This window comes from Rhineura floridana, chromosome 7 (assembly GCF_030035675.1).
Source record: "Rhineura floridana isolate rRhiFlo1 chromosome 7, rRhiFlo1.hap2, whole genome shotgun sequence".
Taxonomy (NCBI): domain Eukaryota; kingdom Metazoa; phylum Chordata; class Lepidosauria; order Squamata; family Rhineuridae; genus Rhineura; species Rhineura floridana.
Genome location: NC_084486.1, coordinates 21,496,503 through 21,514,045, shown reverse-complemented (window position 1 = coordinate 21,514,045; position 17,543 = coordinate 21,496,503). Strand labels below are relative to the sequence as shown.

The 17,543-nt window shown below is 43.0% G+C and overlaps 2 long non-coding RNA genes across 2 annotated transcripts in view; one reads left to right on the top strand and one right to left on the bottom strand.

Annotated features, from left to right (window-relative positions):
- Window positions 1-4,254: 4,254 nt before the first annotated feature.
- The window catches only part of LOC133388343 (uncharacterized), a 31,199-nt gene continuing 17,910 nt past the window's right edge, over window positions 4,255-17,543 (bottom strand). The window contains exons 2-3 of the long non-coding RNA XR_009763747.1: window positions 10,090-10,316; window positions 4,255-4,983 (exon numbers count right to left, since the gene is read on the bottom strand). This is a non-coding gene — a long non-coding RNA (uncharacterized LOC133388343). The remainder of the gene's footprint in view (window positions 4,984-10,089; window positions 10,317-17,543) is intronic.
- Window positions 11,167-15,632, top strand: LOC133388342 (uncharacterized). Its single transcript, XR_009763746.1, has 3 exons — window positions 11,167-11,272; window positions 13,731-13,793; window positions 15,499-15,632. It is a non-coding gene; the product is annotated as an uncharacterized LOC133388342 (long non-coding RNA).

The following is a 17,543-nucleotide window of genomic DNA, read 5'->3' as shown; positions in this document are numbered from 1 at the left end:
ACAAAAAAAAAGCCCATTATTTAATGCCTGGTGTTCAAACTACATTTTCTGTCAACTTGACCTTTATATAGCCCATTATGTAAGTTAACACACTCTACATGGAGGAGTGAAGGAGAAGGAGCCAGCCTTTCCCTCCCCTGGCCTGGCCCTCACATCACCAGGATTGGATGGGAGGGGGGATTGGCTGGTGCTGTGCACCTCCCCCCTCTAAAATGCCCCACCTAGCAATGTGGCTGCCCCACCTAACAAGTGTGGGAAGGCTGGCTACAGGGCTAGAAGGGGTCCTTTTCTATATTTAACAACCCTCAGAGTGTCAGTGAAGGGGTTCTCTGGGGCATCCAGGCTACCTATTAGCTACCGGCCTAAGGTCAAGGTTCTAGTTTTGGTGTACAAAGCCCTGTACAGCTTGGGACCAGGATACCTGAAAGACCATCTTACCCCTTATATATCCAGTTGATCACTGCGCTCTACAGGTGAGGGTCTCCTGCAGATACCATCTTATCAGGAGGTCCGTTCCGCACAACATAGGAAGCAGACCTTTAATGCTGTAGCACCTACCCTGTGGAATTCCATCTCCTAAAATATTAGACAGGCACCATGTCTGTTATCTTTTCAGTGCCTACTTAAGACCTTCCTCTTTCAACAAGTTGAGACCTTATCCCAGTCTGTGTCTGTGTTGGAATTGCTTTTTGATATGTTTTTACCCTTTTTTAAAAGATGACTTTTGACCTTAAAAAAAAGTTTTTAAAGATGTTTTGTTTTGATACATTTTAAAGTGTTTTTAGTGCTTTTGTTTCCTGCCCTGGGCTCCTACAGGGAGGAAGAGTGGGATATACATCTAATAAATAAATAAACCTATCTGTCCAGGTAAAACTTAAGCAGCATATACTCATCCATAATAGGGTACAAAGCCCTCATTCTGCTCAATTGCTTTCTCTTTGCCTCGCTGCAATAAACACAAGCTGCCATTTTCCTGGTAGAGGCTTTGGTGAAATGTTCCCTCCCTTCGTGAAATCAGCCAGAGCAGACCCCACAAGTTTTCACCTCTGTTAACAGAGCTCACTCCAAGGCGATTTGGTTTGATTTGCTCAGTAGCTCTTGGGCACAGCCAGGGATGAAAATAAAACCAACAATCCAGAACATGGTGAACAAGCTGAGTGAGTCATATATTTCCCCTCACCCGTGACTTAAAAGCAAATGTGCTTCTAAATACTCCTTGAACCAAGTGTGTGTGCCTGCTGTGTCTTGCAAAAGAAAAGGTGTGGCAAAATAAAATTCAGCATCCTCAAGCATTTCCTTGTCTAGGTTCACAGATTTGGGGTTCGCCATGTGCTGCCCCACCATCTTTGCCCATGAGAATGAAATGAAACCCCCTCCAGCACATTGTGCAGTGCTAATAGGCCTGGTTTTCCACACAGATTCAAGACACAGGAAGTAAATCAGACCACTGGTCCATCTAGCTCAGTATTATCTGTCCTGACTCATGGCGGCTCTCCTGGAGATGCCAGGGATTGAACCTGGGGCCTTTTGCATGCAAAGCAGATGCTCTGCCACTGAGCCATGGTCCTTGCCCACTGTGTCAGTGTTGCATCAACCTGTATCTTACCCATCGCCTGTGTTCCAAATCCACGGCCTGTTTTATCTTGCAAGGCACTTCTCTGCCCAAGAATCAGCTGCAAGAATGAAGTCTTTTTGCCTCCATCGTATGTCTTGTGAGCTGTTTCCATCGTCTCTCCTCAGAAGTTCACACATTGCCTTGTGAGTTCTTTTCTTTCCCCTCCCCCTGCCACATCTGGACTGTACTTCATATTTGTTTGCTCGCTTCAGGGGGCTGTCTGCTCTCTTTGCTTTTTAAAAATCCATGTCAAGAGATGAGAGACATTAATGGCCTTTCCAGCGTTGCATTAAATGGTGAGCAAAACATGCCTCATTTACTAAAATACCCTACTTCAGCAATACGATTACTAGAGTCAATATCAGCGATGCTGCCAACAGAAGCTCAGGTAAGTATTGACATAAACTCTGCTGGCTCCATTACTGGATTAGAAGGAGCTGCACATAAATCTCAGCTCACCACCATACCAGAATTGGGTAAGAACCTACAAATTATGGATTGTATTCAACTAAGTCCTGCTCAGAGTAGACCCACTGAAGTCAATAAGCCTAAGTTAGTCATGTATTTTAACATCAATGGTTGTGTTCTAAGTAGGACTAGCATTGAATGCCACCATACACATCACACACATACATATAATACACATATAAAGAACATATTTTCTCCAAGTGATACCGTGGTCATTCATTTCTGAGATCAGGGGTGGGGAACCTCTGGCCTGAGGGCCAAATGTGGCTCTCTAAGCCCTTCTATGTCACTCTTGGGATTCTGTCTAGGCCAGACTCCTCCCCAACCACTCTCAGTAGTACTGGCCTGCTTCACACCCTCCTGGAAGGTTTGTTTGTTTTGGCCTGGCTGGAATATGTCCTTGAACTCCGATAATGCCTCTTGCTAGTCTGCATGGAGGACAGAGTGGGGTATGTGTCTCTCTGTGTGTAGAAACTAGCTTGCAAAAGTATAATTTACATTCATTGTTCTGCCCACATTTCCCTCTGGTCCTCACCACTAGCATGGGCCCCCCTGAAAAAGGTTCCCCACCCCTGCTCTAGAGGAAGAACCATAGCTCATACGCATGGACAGTGCCATTTTGATTAAATAAGGGATGACACTAGGAGAACGGAGATCTTTTTTTGGAGGGAGGTATCAGCAGGCTCAGGGAAATCCTAAGGTTTGCAGAAATATACAACTTCTTTAGAAAAAGAACCCACTGGAAGAGGAGGCCTTCATGTCGCAACATTTTGCTGCAGGTTTCACGTGTAACTTTTAACACCCAAGAAAGCTGAGTGAGCTTGCTAGGATGCAAAACCTCTCATTCCCCCTACAGTGAAGTTTTGTCGTGAATCTCTCCTAACATAGTTAGGTTTTATATTTAACCATACCCAGAAGCACAATTATAAAACTTTTTTAAAAAGGCATATTCTTTCCCAGGATGCAGTTACATATAAAGGCCCCCTCCAGATGCCCTTTTTATTGTGCATTCATGATGATTTGTGCTCGTGATGGTATCGGGGTAGCTGTATACAATCCTTCCTTGTCTGCACCTGTGAAAGTTTCAGGATGGACATACAGCAACCAGAGCATGACCTGCAACTTTCTGCTGAAATCCTGTAACCATTTCTACTACAAGTGTTCCAGTTTGTTTTTTGTCCCTCCTTTGTTGTGCTAGAGTGCTAGAGTGCCCCTCCAGATGGCAATAATGCAATAACATTGGAGAAGTATTGTGGAGCAACTAATAAAACAGAATGATGTGTGGATGGTCCAGTATAAATCCTCCACTAATGCACTATGAATGACGTTGCAGAATACACACACATATATACATATATTTATATATAAAGCCCAGTCTGGAGAGGCCCAAACTCTTGCTATAGAGACTTATAGGAAAAAGCTACTTCACAGTGATATTTTTCTGTATCATAATAAACGTGACCTCTGCTACAAATGAGAAGGATCACTGAGGGAGTGGAATTTTTATCCCACTCTCCAGCACAAGTACTCATAACGTAGCTAACAAATCCAAAGGTTCTCCCCCTTCTTTTTATCTTTACAACAATTTTGAGGTGGGTTAGACAGAGAGAGGGAGGGAGGGAGAGAATCCAGACTGGACAAAGTTCATCCAGTGAGCTTTATGGTTGAGTGGGAATTTGAACCCAAGTCTTCCCAGTTCTAGTCCAACCTTCTACGTACAGGATGTTGGGCCCAATGTCCTGTAGGACCCTGCAGAGTTGTGTAGTGGAACGGAGAGTATTGAGCGAGCTTACGTGTGTGTGTTTGAATCTTTGCTAAGATTCTACCTTCCCTGCAAATTACTCAGACAGAGACTTTAAGCTTTAAAATAAGAAATAACTACTTTATTCTGGAAGTGCATGTTTGATAGGAAAGAGTCCTATATCTAGCTAACTAGCTAAGTTGGAGCAACGAGCACTGAGCCCAGTACTCACCCTCATGCTGGTGGAGAGGGAGAGACAATGGAAAGATATCTGCTCCCCTCTTGAGAAAGAAGAAGACTGGGAAGGAGGGAAGGAACTGGGATCAACATCCTTTGCATATCAGTCTAGCAGGAAGGAAGAGACAGCAGGAGATCAAAGGGATAGGTATAGCCTAGCAAACAAGAGTTCTCCTCACTAGCTACCCTTTTTAACCCCATGCAGCCTCAACCCACAAGTTGAACCTCATACATTCCAACACCCCTTCTCAACGAGAACTTGGTTCATTCTACAAGGTGCATCTTGCCTCGTAGCTTCTGGTGTCAGACTTTGCCCAATGGTTTGGTCAAAGCATCAGCTGTCATCTCTTCTGTTGGACAGTAGGTCATCTCTAGAAGTCCTTTCTCCCTTATATCCTTCAGGTAGTGGAACTTCACATCAATGTGCTTCATGCGAGAACTTTGCCCTTCTGATTCCACGAGTCTTATGCAAGCTTGATTGTCCTCAAATATTCTGATAGACTCTGGTTCAGATATGGCCAAGTCTCTTAGAAGCTTGCGTAGCCACAGCATTTCCTTGCATGCCTCATCAGCTGATACATACTCAGCCTTGGTAGATGAGTGTGCTACAGTCTCTTGCTTTCAACTTGTCCAGCAGATAAGTGACTGCCCATAGTAGAACAAGTTTCCACTGGTTGACTTACGATCTTTGGTGTCTCCAGCCCAGTCAGCATCAGCATGTCCTAGAAGCTTAGGATCTTGAGTAGCTGATAGCTTTAGTTTCAAGTTTGCACAATTAAAATGGATTAAAGTGCTCTGTGGCTCTAGCACAACAAATCAACTTTAAACAATTTTTTTTTTTTTGCAGTTAGGAAAGTGATGGGGAATTGTACTGGAAAGTATGGGATGAATGAATGATTAACGGAAAGACGTATAAAACACCCTGCAAACAAATCAGAAAAAAGGCTCAATGAAGACTGGTGGGGATAGTCTAAGTTCCACAGAAGCTTTGTGCAAGCAAATTAGTCAATAAATAAGTCAACTGGAGGAGTCCACAACACAACAATGGATATTCTTTTATAAACCCACAATCTAATATCAAAATCAACAACATTTTAACAGGTCCCACAGCAGCCTACCTGTGATAACACCAGGTCAGTGTGTGAGGCTAGGGGCAGCCTTTGGTGGATCAGGACGATGGGACCTGGTCAGGTTTTTAATATGTTAAGGGACAGCCTGTCTACAGGCATACCCCGCTTTAACATACTCAATGGGACCGGGGCGTGTATGTAAAGTGAAAATGTACTTAAAGTGAAGCAATTATCTATGTATGTACTGCACTGCAATCGCCACTAGATGGCAGTGGCATCATGCCATTAAGTGTCTGTTGTTGCGAAGCACGTACATTAAGCGGGGTATGGTGGAGTATGGAGCATGTACTTTATAGCGAGGCGACTTTAAGTGAAGCGACTTTAAGTGGGGTATGCCCAGGGGTGTCACTAGGGGTGTGTGGGGGGTGCAGACCGCACCGGGTGACACCATCAGAGGGGGGTGACTCTCAGCTTTAATTTTAAAAAAAAATAAGTTTCTAGGTGGTCCGGTTCTCGAGATATACATAAAAATGTCAGCCACCCCCTAGTGGCATCATGGGGGGGTGCGGGGGGTGCAGAGTGCACCAGGTGACACCATCAGAGGGGGGTGAGTCTCAGCTTTAATTTTTTTAAAAAATTAAGTTTCTAGGTGGTCCGGTTCTCGAGATATACATAAAAATGTCAGCCGCCCCCTTTAAATCTTTTTTTAAACTACTGTATAGCACTTCGTAGCTTTAACCCCGCCCGTTCAGGATTGCAGCCAATCAGTGAAGTGTTTGTTTGACCTGTGGCAGTGTCTAGTAAACCTCACTGCAAGGCCAGAAAATGGTGGTCCCCCCCCCTGTTTATCTGAAAATCTCATAAATTGGGTAAGTATATACATTTCAGTTTTTTCCCCTCTTAGGAGTCAGATCCTGGGCAGTGTTTTCAAAACCTTCCCAATACTTGCTTTTGTGGGGGTAAAAGCATTGCTAATCCCATATGTCCAGAGTAAATCCCATTGAATTCAATAGGATTTACTTTTGAGTAGACATTGTTATGAATGTGCTGAAAATCAATGGGACTTTGGAGTGAATGTAAAAAAGAATTGTGTTTATGTTCTCTTTCTGTCCCGCCCTCCTCCAGTCCTATTTTAAAGCAAGTACGCAGGGCTTACTTAGGTATTACAGTTTTTATTCTGTAGGAAACGAATACTGGTTTTTTTAAAATACTGATTTTTCTGCAATGACCAACTGGTTTGACAATAAACTATTATATAGGCTGTATGTATTTATACATCTGCAGTGTGTGTGTGTGTAGTCTTTCCAACACCCCTGTGAGGTAGGGCTGGAAACCAAGGCAGCTCACAACAAGAAATAAAGCCATTTAAAATCCAATAACCATAAAGCAAGAATAAACAGTTGGAAAACAGCCTAAAGAGGCATGATTCTGAATTTTGGTTTGGGTGAATGAAGTTTATTTATTTGATTTATATCCCGCCCTTCCTCCCAGTAGGAGCCCAGGGCGGCAAACAAAAGCACTAAAAGCACTTTAAAACATCATAAAAACAGACTTTAAAATATATTAAAACATCTTTGAAAATATTTTTTAAAAGCTTTTAAAAAAACAAAAGGCTTAAAAACATATTAAAAAGCAATTCCAACACAGACTCAGACTGGGATAAGGTCTCAACTTAAAAGAACAAGTTCCTTATCACTTGAGGCTGTAGTTCTCTGCACACTTCCCAGTTTGAGTAAGCCCCATTGAATACATTGGGACTTGCTTCTGAGTAAACAAACATCAGATTGCACTATAAATATATTTACAGATTGTGTAATTCATAAACATATTTGAGAGTCATGTTTATATAAATATTTCTTCATACTGTGTCCCCATAAGTATTTGATTTCACACTATGGTTGTAGATGCTTTTTTCCTCTACATTTTAAGTGTACCCTTCTTCCTGGGGGTGGTCATGGTTCTCCATTGTTTTCATCCTGAGGGCAGAATAGGCTGAGAGATGGTGAGTAGCACATTTAAGGTCTCTTCACCTCCCCCCCTTTTTTATTTGTATTTATTTTATATTTCTCCAATATCTTCCCCTGGCTGTTTTTATGTATTTTAAATATTTTTAGATTAAATAAATAGGAAATCATAATTGTGAACCTCCCTAAAAGCAATTTACCTATCCTTATGTTTTGGCAAAGTGATGGTGTGGAGGCATGCTGATAGAACAAGAGACCATGTTTGAGGCATGTTATAAGGTGTTTGAGGACTTTGTCACACATTACTTTTTGAGACCTGTAGATTCATGTTGGAAAGAACACATGCATGTATTGAATGGTTGCTTGGGTGCTGTTTTTTCAGTCTACGCTGTATGCGTAGGGAAGGTGATACATCATCTGGCAGCTAGCTTCATAACGTGAGAATGAAAAACATTTGGATCGCCATTCACTTGTTTACTTTTCTCGCTATTGAGACCACTTCATATATTACTTTTTCATACACAGAAATTTAATCTTTGTATAGGAAAAAGTATTTTGTAAAATGTGAAGGACAGTGGCTGCCCAGTCAGTATAACCACTGTACAAGATCTACTCAGCTACTGTAATTACCTTTTTGTTTTGAGTGCCCCTTTGTCTGGGTCTTGGTTCAGGTGTGTATCCAACTTTGATGTGCTTATGGAAGGGGTGTGCAAGTAGTGCCCCCCTCCAAGTGTGGAGGCTTGGACAAACATTGTGTTATGGAAAACCAAAGTCTGTGTGAAAGTACATATTTGGGAATGCCATCAGTGTAATCCTAAACACACTTAATAAATAATGTCGAACTTGCACTTTACAAAATATATTACGGTCATGTCCATAAGCACCAGGAGGGTAGTCGCCCAGGGGATCTTAGTCCCTCTGCTTTTTTGGGAGCAGGGTCCCTATGTCTCCAAGCATCCTACAGTCAGCATGAAAAGGGAGTGTGTTAGTCACTGAGAAGAGTCTTCTAATATGCTTCCTTGCCTTTTCTGCAGATTGGAGCCAATCAGAGTGAAAGGAGGTGAGTCAGCCACTGAGAAGACTCTTCTCAGTTGCTAACGCTCTCCACTTTCATGCTGATTGGCTCCTAGAGATGTTTGTTGTTGTGAGAGAATGCATTAACAAAGATCTCATTCTTAATCCAGGAGCAAAAAAGGTGTATGTGGCTGTAACTATCATGAAGGGACTCTGCACTTCTGAATTTTCTACTAAACAACTGATAAATACCTATTTAACTTTGTATCTGGAGACTTATTATTAAGAATCACTTTCCATAATTGTAAGGAGGTGTGTCCACACGCAAGCATCCCAGGCCCCTAAATGAGGGGAGAGAGCAGCATAGGGACATAAGCAGGTGTCTTATTCCAGGGGTTCCCAAACCTTTCTTCTACGTAGACCACTTGAAAATTGCTGAGGGTCTGAAAGTATCTGAAAATTTACTGTGGGCATATGCAAGATAATTAACTCCCATTAGTAATAAGAGCAAGAATTTGAGCTGTGCGTATGATATTGTAATTCAAAGGTGTAATTTTAATTTTGCTAGTTGTTTATGTCACTACTATTGCCATTACATTCAGTGATATATGGGAATTACGATTTACGAGTAACATTAGTACAAAAAACATTACTAAGGATTCTGTATGGTCTGATACGGGAGGAGGTCCATGGGGGTGACACCATGAGTTACCGCACCAGGTGACACCAACCCTAGTGACGCCACTGGGTATGCCTGTATTTCAATTACATGGGGGTGGGGCCTGGTGAGTGTTGGCAGGTCAGGGGGTGAAGGTTGATGGATCAAGGGGCAGAGTCATTAGGGAAAAAATCTGCAGAATTCCCCAGCTCAAAAGAAGATGGTTTATTCAGAAAAAATACCTCATACTGAAACAAAGGTGCCAAAAATTGAATGGGCAGGTAAAATACCTGAGAGATGGTGAGCTTAACAGCAATGCAACAGTCAAAGGATCACACATAGCAAGAGAACTCTGAGGTAAGCATTCAAATAAGAACATGACACTCACAGAAATAACTCCCACTTCCCCCAAAATCTTTTGCAAATGGTGAGATACAAACTATATAGACCAAGTTCTTCAGTGCTTATCTCCCCCACATGAAACTGATTTGTGTGTTTCATCCCTGACCTTTCGACAATGGCATATAAGCAGGCTTCCATGTCTCCTTGCAATGTCCTGAAGTTCTTCAGACAATTCCAAATGTCTGCAAGGTTGCCAGTCAATCTCTCAGTTTCCTACCTTACTCATGAAATAATCTGTATCCAGATACTGACACAGTAAATACAAGTCAATTTCATGAAGACAGCTGATATCATTTAGTCTGCTACCTCCAAATACCTTCCCACAGCTGGCTCCTTGGTAACTGAAATCGACACACAAATAATATTACGTGGACGGTGCCCTATGTGGATCTCAAAGTTCAGAATGGTACACAAGGGAGGAGGTGGTTTCTCAGATGTGTTGGATTTAAGCAGTGGTGCCACCAGGGCAGGATTTGGGGGCAGAAATCCTGGGCCCCACTCGTCAAAATGAGCAGCAGGACTGGCTTACCACTTGGGACTAGTTTACCTGATGGATTGTCTTACCCCATATATGCCCACTCAACTGCTTCAATCTGCAGAACTAGCAGTTTTACAAGTGCCACATCATGTTCATTCCACACTTGTAAGGAATCAATCTTTCAGCATGGTAGCACCTACACTCTGGATCTCCCCTCCTGTTATCATCATCATTGTTATTATTTAGATGTATTAGTTGCTTGATACCCAGAGGTCTCCAAGTGACTTACAACAGTATTAAAAACAAAAACAATATACTATGAAAACAAAACAATAAAACAACAACAACAACAATACAGCCACAGGAAGCTTTGACAGCATACTAATAATAAGCAACATCATATCAGTCTATCAAATGCCTGGGGAAAAAGATAAGCCTTTACCTGGTGCCAAAAATATGTCAATTAAAGTAGCAGGCGGACCTCACTGGGGAGTGTCTTCCACAGATGGGGAGCCACAACTGAAAAGGCCTTCTCCCTTGTCACCATCCTCCAAGCCTCCCGCAGAGGGAGGACATGGAGAAGGGCCTCAGGAGAAGATCTAAGGGTCCAGGTAGGTTCATATCAGCAGAGGTGTTCCAGAAGATATTGGGATCCTGAGCCATAATTTCCTTAAATAAATTAATAAAAATAAATGAATTTGGAAGGTGAAGCAATATGCATTATCGTCTAAAGAGGGTGTCTGTATACAAGAACATTATGTCCAGAGTCTAAAATTAATTAACTGTACCACTCAACCTGTGCCATTTAGGATGCTGAACTGTGCTCAAAGGAGGCTAAGGAGCCTGCATGGAGATCTGAGTACCAGTGCATTGTGTTCCTGGAGGCCTGGGACAAAAAAAAAGAAAGGGCTTTGTTTCTTATACCCCTTCTGGAGGAATAATACTTTTATATATGTTTTGTGCATTAAAAATGAATGCATATACAAGAGTAATACATCAGAATACAGCCTTTCAGGCTATATCTGAAAGGCTGGGGTAGCCAATTTGGTCCCATCAGCCCCTAGCCAATGTGGCCAATGTTCAAGGATGATGGGGAGTTCAACAAAATCTGGATGGCACCACAGTGGCTACCTCTGCACTGTGAATACTGAGGCCCAGATGCAAAGGGATAAATGGTGCCTCTCGCACCAACGCCTCTGTTGCCCTGTGCTGACATGTCAGCTATTTGCTCAATTACTTTCCATTGAGATATTATTCAGAAAGGATGAGAGTCAATCCCATTGATGCAGACAGAAACGGCTAGCGGAGATACACCCTCTACCTGGGGAAAGGTGAAGATTTTGGCATTTTGATGGATACCTTCTGTTTTCATTCTTTGTGCTCAAAATGCTAAGCCATCCAAGTGCTCCACCTATTGAAAATCTTTGCCAAACAAGCATCAGGGAGGGGTCTTGGTTTGTATATAAAACCAGCATAGGCTGGAAGCACAGCAACATAATATTTAGAAGGTGGCTGTTATCTTAATTTGTTTAAAGGACTGAAACTGCTGGAAGTCACCATGTCTGACAAGCAATCAGGTCTTCAGAGCTTAGCTCATCAAGCTCAGGGCACAGTACAGGATGCTGGTAAGAAACATTTTATTTATCTTGGTTTCAGTTTAGAAGCCCACTGAAGCACTTTGTTCTCAGGACTGGTTTATACATTCTCAGTAGCTTCAAGCATTTCCTGGTCTGTATCACTTGAGGCTGCCAGGATGTGGGTGGAGGGTGGTTGCAATTTGGAATGCACCCCTCTGAAAAAGTGTATTGAAAACTGAAAACTAGCATGTCCAGATATGGCTAGACTGAACCCCATGGTGAATTCCGTAAGCAGAGTGTTCTTTAAAATGCACGAGGGAATGCTGAAGTTCACAATCCCCCTTCTGCAGTCTGAAGTGGAACAGTCCAGGAATAGCTTCACCACTTGAACATGTTCAATGTACAGGTTGGTCCTTTGGCAACATGGATCCAACACTGGCACTTCTTGATTGATGTTATATGGTCTGCAATGGCATTCAAAAAGGCATGGTCTTCCTGAGCACTAAACTGGATGTTTAGTTATGTTTATTGCATAGTATCTTGCCTTTCCTCTGGGAGCTCAGAGCAAAGTGCATGGGATTTCCCCACCCACCCACTTTATCCTCATGTGAAGTGAGTCAGACTGAAAGATAGAGATGGAGTAGGCAATTAGAGAGCTTCAAAGATTTAACTCCCTCCATGCCAAGACTGACACTATCCACTACATCACAGTGAATTTGTTACCATAAGGTGTGGTAATGAACATTAGCTTAGAGCCTAATCCTCAGCTTTAAAAAGGAAATTAGACAAATTCATGGAGGGTATGGATATCAGTGGCTAATAGTCATCATGAATGTATGCTATCTCCAGGATCAAAAGCAGCGGCAGTTAACTGGGGAGCAACAGTGAGAGAAGTCTTTTGCTCTCGTGTGGGCTTCCCAGTGGCATCTTGTTGGCCCCTGTGGGTAACAAGATAGTATGGCTCCTTTGTCATCTGGGCTCTCGTCTTCTAATAGTTACAGAAACACGTCAGAGGCCATCCTGATAGACCTTGGGTATGCATGGCCGTGAAATGCTCATGGTGTGGACATGACATTCCTATGGCTTTTGGTGCATAAAGGAATTTATGGCTACTAGCACAATATTTAGTCACCCCAACTTTCAAATTCCCAACCCCAGGGATCAGGCTCCCAGTTGCTGTTATGTAGAATAAATTGATGTAGCATAATATAGAGTGCATAATGTATTATGCAGAATAATATGGAAAAATTTGATCTGAGGTCAAGAAACACCAGAACACCCCAGTAATGTGTTCAGATGCCCTAACGATATGGTATTGCAGGCATCATATCTCAATGTTACTATGGTTGTAGTTAAAGTTGTGGCATGAAGCAACCGTCACTGTAGCCTGCTCAGATGAAATGATGATATTTTTCCATGCACAAGTTAAACAATAGCCTTTTTTACTTGTAATGCCCCTGTTTTCCCTCTCCCTCCACCACCACCCCACTTCAGTTTTCAAAAACATGCACATTTAATGTCCTTAGACGCCACCGATCTGCTAGGTCAAACCGCTTATCCAGGTGCTGTGCTAAGGAAGACCTTGTTTTTCATATGATATCTATGTACTCACCATGCACTCAAAGAACATTTTGTTATTGTCTGCTGATGGGTGACTGATAATGTTATCATTTCTAAAGCATGATTTTTAACCTCATGATGCAGTCCCAACACAGCTTGTGAATCACCAAGCTGATCACACAGCCCATCAACATGGAACGGACAGTGTGTCGGGGATCTATTACAGCCTCCGAAGTCTGTTGCGTGCACACATGCACGGGACTGCTAAAACACACAGGGGGTACCAGATACCTGACAAGCTGCTATGCATGGCTGATGGCCTGTTTTCAGCTTGGGATTTGTGTCACTGTTTGCTGGGGATGGGGGAGAGATGAAATTCAGTTCGCATTTAAAGGTGAATCTACCTTGTTTATGCTTTCCTACAAGAATATGCTAACTAACACACCATACTTCAAAATTTGCACTTCTCTGAATTTGCAGTACAGTTCTCTAAGCTAGTAATGTGTGCAAAAATGCATGTAGTAGCTAAAGTGTACATGAAGTGAATATATTAGTGAAAAACAACATACACAAATACAAAATATTAGGGAAACTTGCTTGTGAAAAATTATACATTAAGCAAAATCGCATAGAAAAACATGTACCTTAGCAGAAATTCACACTGGTGAATTTTCATGACCAAAAAAAAAAAGGATTTTCAAATTGATCTGGAAATGTGGAGAACTGAATGTAAGATCAGGAAACTTAGAAACTGAGATAAAGCAAAATTTGACAGATTCACCTGTCCCTACTGTTTGCACAGATTTTATTATAAACTGTTCTGGGGGGATAATTCATTCTTAAAGAAATCTACGAAATAAATAAAAGTAAAATAAACGTCCTTCTGCCTTCCCGGTCCCTTCCCTTGTAGAACTGATTTTAAGACCATGTTTTTTCTTGACTGCAGCAAACAAGATGGGACAGGCCACACAGCAAGTTGTGAACCAAGCTACAGAGGCGGGTCAAAAAGGTATAAGAGAAACAACATGGAAGCCACCAGGGGCATGCCAAGAGCAGCAGCTCTGCTGTTTATACACAGTTCACAACGGCCTTCCAGCAAAATTGCCACTAGTTAAAAACACTGTTTTCAGTTCACAATGATCTGTGCCTCTTCCATTTTTCATGTTTTTACTAGCCTTTGGTTGGTACTTTAGAAGCATTTGCGCAAGGTCATGGCTCGGTGTACAATACATGCCAGTGGAGGCTGGTCTATTAGAGTGTATGAGGAAATCGCCCCACTAACTTCAATCTGCCCTCAACCAGCCCCTGCCTGCCTGCTTTCTGACTTACAACCAGTCAAGATGTGGCTATGCCTGTCATTGGCTCTGGCTCCACCTACTGCTGGTCTCCCTGCCTTCTGCCTTCTGCCCTACAAGTCCTGATGGGCACTAGGTACCAGTGAATGCTTTGTGTACATAAGGTGATCGGTGCCAGCCCTACTATTGGGTAGAGTGAGGCGGCCACCTCAAGCAGCTGATTCTGGGTGTCATGAAAGGGAAGGAAATTGATTATTTATTGTAGTTTTACAGCCAGCAAAGGGGAGAAGTCCTTGGGAGATTTTCTGCCCCAGGTAGAATAAACTTGACTGCCTTGGGTACTGTGTGCTTTGACTTGTAGGTTGGCAGCTGTGAATGTGCATGGAGGCATTTGTTAGTGCATAGGCAGTGGTGTCTCATTTCACGCACACACACAACTCTGCAGTCATTTAAAACAGGGTAGCCCCCCCAAACTGTGCTTGCACTAGGATTCTGTGACAGGGGTCGAAGTGTGTCTTGAAAAACTGAGCTACCATGTTGGATGCATCCAGGCCTGGCTCCAGGATTTGGTGGACCCTGGGCAAGCTGCCCTGCCTTGGTGGGTCACTGGGCCAGCACTGGGCCAGTCCCTAGCACATGCCCCCCATTTACTGGTTGGTGGGCTGGCTACTTGCTGCTCCCCATAACGGCAGCTTTGAGCACAGCGGCGAGCTTGCACAGCACTCCTGTCTTTCCTGGCACCACCACTGAATTGCTGTGGGCCCTCCTTTACAATGGAGATGTCAGTGAAGACAGGCACATGGGCTCAGACCTAGGATTAGTGCTGCCATTGGGCCACCCCTCAGTCTGTAGTGGTAGTACTGGCTGGCCTGGCAAGATGCCACACTGAGCAGAGTTCAGTATGCCTGGAGGCATCTACCATGCTACATGTGTTGGCGGTGGATACTGGTGGCTCCAATGTCACTGGGGCAGTGAAACCACTCCAGGTTTTAGTCCAAACGGTCAAGGAGCTGACCAAGGTGCTGAAACCTATTCCCAAAATATGTTCCCAAAATTGGTCTCCACTGTGTGTTGGGATAGAGAGATCCTCTACAGCATTTATGCCACTCTGTCTCTCCCAGCATCATCCCAAGGGAGGAAGGGCACTTCAGGATTACCTGGTACAATCTACACTAAAGCTGTCAAGTGCAGGAGAAACCCAGCAGCATCACTGCTGACCACAAAGCACAATCCCGTCCCCAAACTCTGGATGGCTGCCTGGGAAAAGGGGAAGATGGGACATGGGAGCCAGCATTATGTGGACTATCCTGTATTTGCAGGCTGTAGTTGTTGCTGGGGGGGGGGGTTCATAGAAATTCTGCCCAGGTATCAAAAGTTTGAGAAAGCCTGATTAGTAACATCCTTCCTTGTCTTGTACAGCTCTGGACCAGGTGTGTAAGGCGGCTCAAGATGGTGTTGACAAAACAGCAACTGAAGTTGAGAAAAAATTTGGACTCAAGAAATGATGGCCATCATGATATTTAAAGGAGACAAAAGACTGTCAGGCATCTTTAGAGTCACACTTTCCTCTTCAATTCTGGCATAATCCTTATCCTTGAATAAAACAGGAAAGATGCTCTTTTTCCATTTCCATTTTGTAAATTTGCAGTCTAAAGAAAGAAAGCAAAGGATCCTATAGCCACTTTCAGAAGGAAAAACACCCAAGATTTAGACAATTGCATTGAGCATTACTGAAGTGCATAGTCTTGGCGCATTGCAGCTCCTGTGATTGGGAGCATTTCCACCCAGTCATGTCATACGCATAATCATTGCAGGAAAAAAGAATGGCTGTCCCTCTGAGACAATATTTTCATATTCCCCCACCCTGTCCCACTCCTCATCTTCTATGTACAGACAAGATGTCACATTGCCTTCATTATATCAGGGAGTGGTACCAAGGTGAAGTTGGGTAACACTTCAGTCTAATTTCTCAAAAAACTAGTTATCATCAACTGGCTGCCCATGGGCCAAATTGGGCCCCAAGTTATGACCCTCAGAAATCACTCCCAGAGGGGAAAGAGAGATGTCAATGAGCAGTATCAGTCACAATGGGACTTGGCAGGAAGCCATTTTGATTCCACCCACTGACCCCCCACACCTTTGTCAAAATGGTCTCTCTGGCAAAACTAGCCATTGACCCAGGCAGGAGGGGTTTCATTTTCCTGATTTATTCAGATTGGTTTTCCCTGTCCAAAGGTTTGCTCTGCCTCCAGAAGTGAGCCACTTAGTGCATTTCTTGGAATGCTTTCAGCTGCAGGAAGGCAATGCAAGACTGCACTGTTTGTCCTCCAGCCAATAGGACCATGAATAAATCACAGGAATGCCTGTAATCTAATGTCACTCCTGAACAAATGATCATCAGTGCCAAACTTTGCTTGGCTTCTAGGGATATGAACAACTGTACTTTGCCTTGCCAACCTACACTGTTTGTGTGTCTTTCACCATTAAACCGGAGAGGGGTTGTGTGTGTTGTTTAATAGGTGGGCTATTTTCTGAGAGATAGGTTTGATCTATTGTCATGTTGGGCACAGTTCTTGGAATGGTTCCTAACACTGTGTCAGCTAGCTTCACTGTGGAGCAAAGTGGTGTGCCGACTGGTGTGCAACACTGCATTGTGAGTTCTCCAAACAGAATCAAACAACAGAGAAACCACCACCATTTCTGAAATTCACCAATCGCTAATTTGCAGATAAACCACTGCCACCTGGGATCCATTTTTTTTGAGATCCCAACATTGTACTGTGCATTACCAGACTGCATTGTTTGTGCAATTTCTGCACATGATTTTAAAACCCCCAAAGCTTTGGGGAATTTTAATTGAAACAGACTACTTTCTTTAGCAGAGAAGGCTGTAGATTGACTGTAAACTCTGCAGTGATGTAATATTAGTGTAGTCATTATGACAATGATATCCAACTGCAACAGTTACAAAACTGTGGAGTTTGTTGAGACGTGTGCAGGAGAGCAGTGCGTTGTTCACTCTCTTCCAACCGAATGCAATCAGCCAACAGACAAAGCACAGCAATATCCATAAGGCATACTTGTTAATGAAGAAATACTCTTTGCTGTCTTAGTTAAATGCCTTTCCTTTTATTGATTTGAATGTTAAACATAAAGATAAAAGATGCATGACAATCTGAATTATGTGAGTGGTTACAAACGTTATTGTTACTGAGCTTTACTCTGCATTTTTTCCCATGGGAGTACCTAGCAAGGACAGAATCAAAGGTGAAAAAATGATTGTCCAAGCCACCCTACCTCCTTTCACTGTAAGGGCACAGTGAGATCTGGTGGCATGTAAAAGCTAAAAGCATGAGCCAGGAAGTCCTTGGTTTACTTTGCATCCTGCTTCAGCCATTCATTGAACAGGTGGCCTTAGAGCCAAACTAGGCACGTCAGAGGAAATCTGTAGTCTGTATATAACT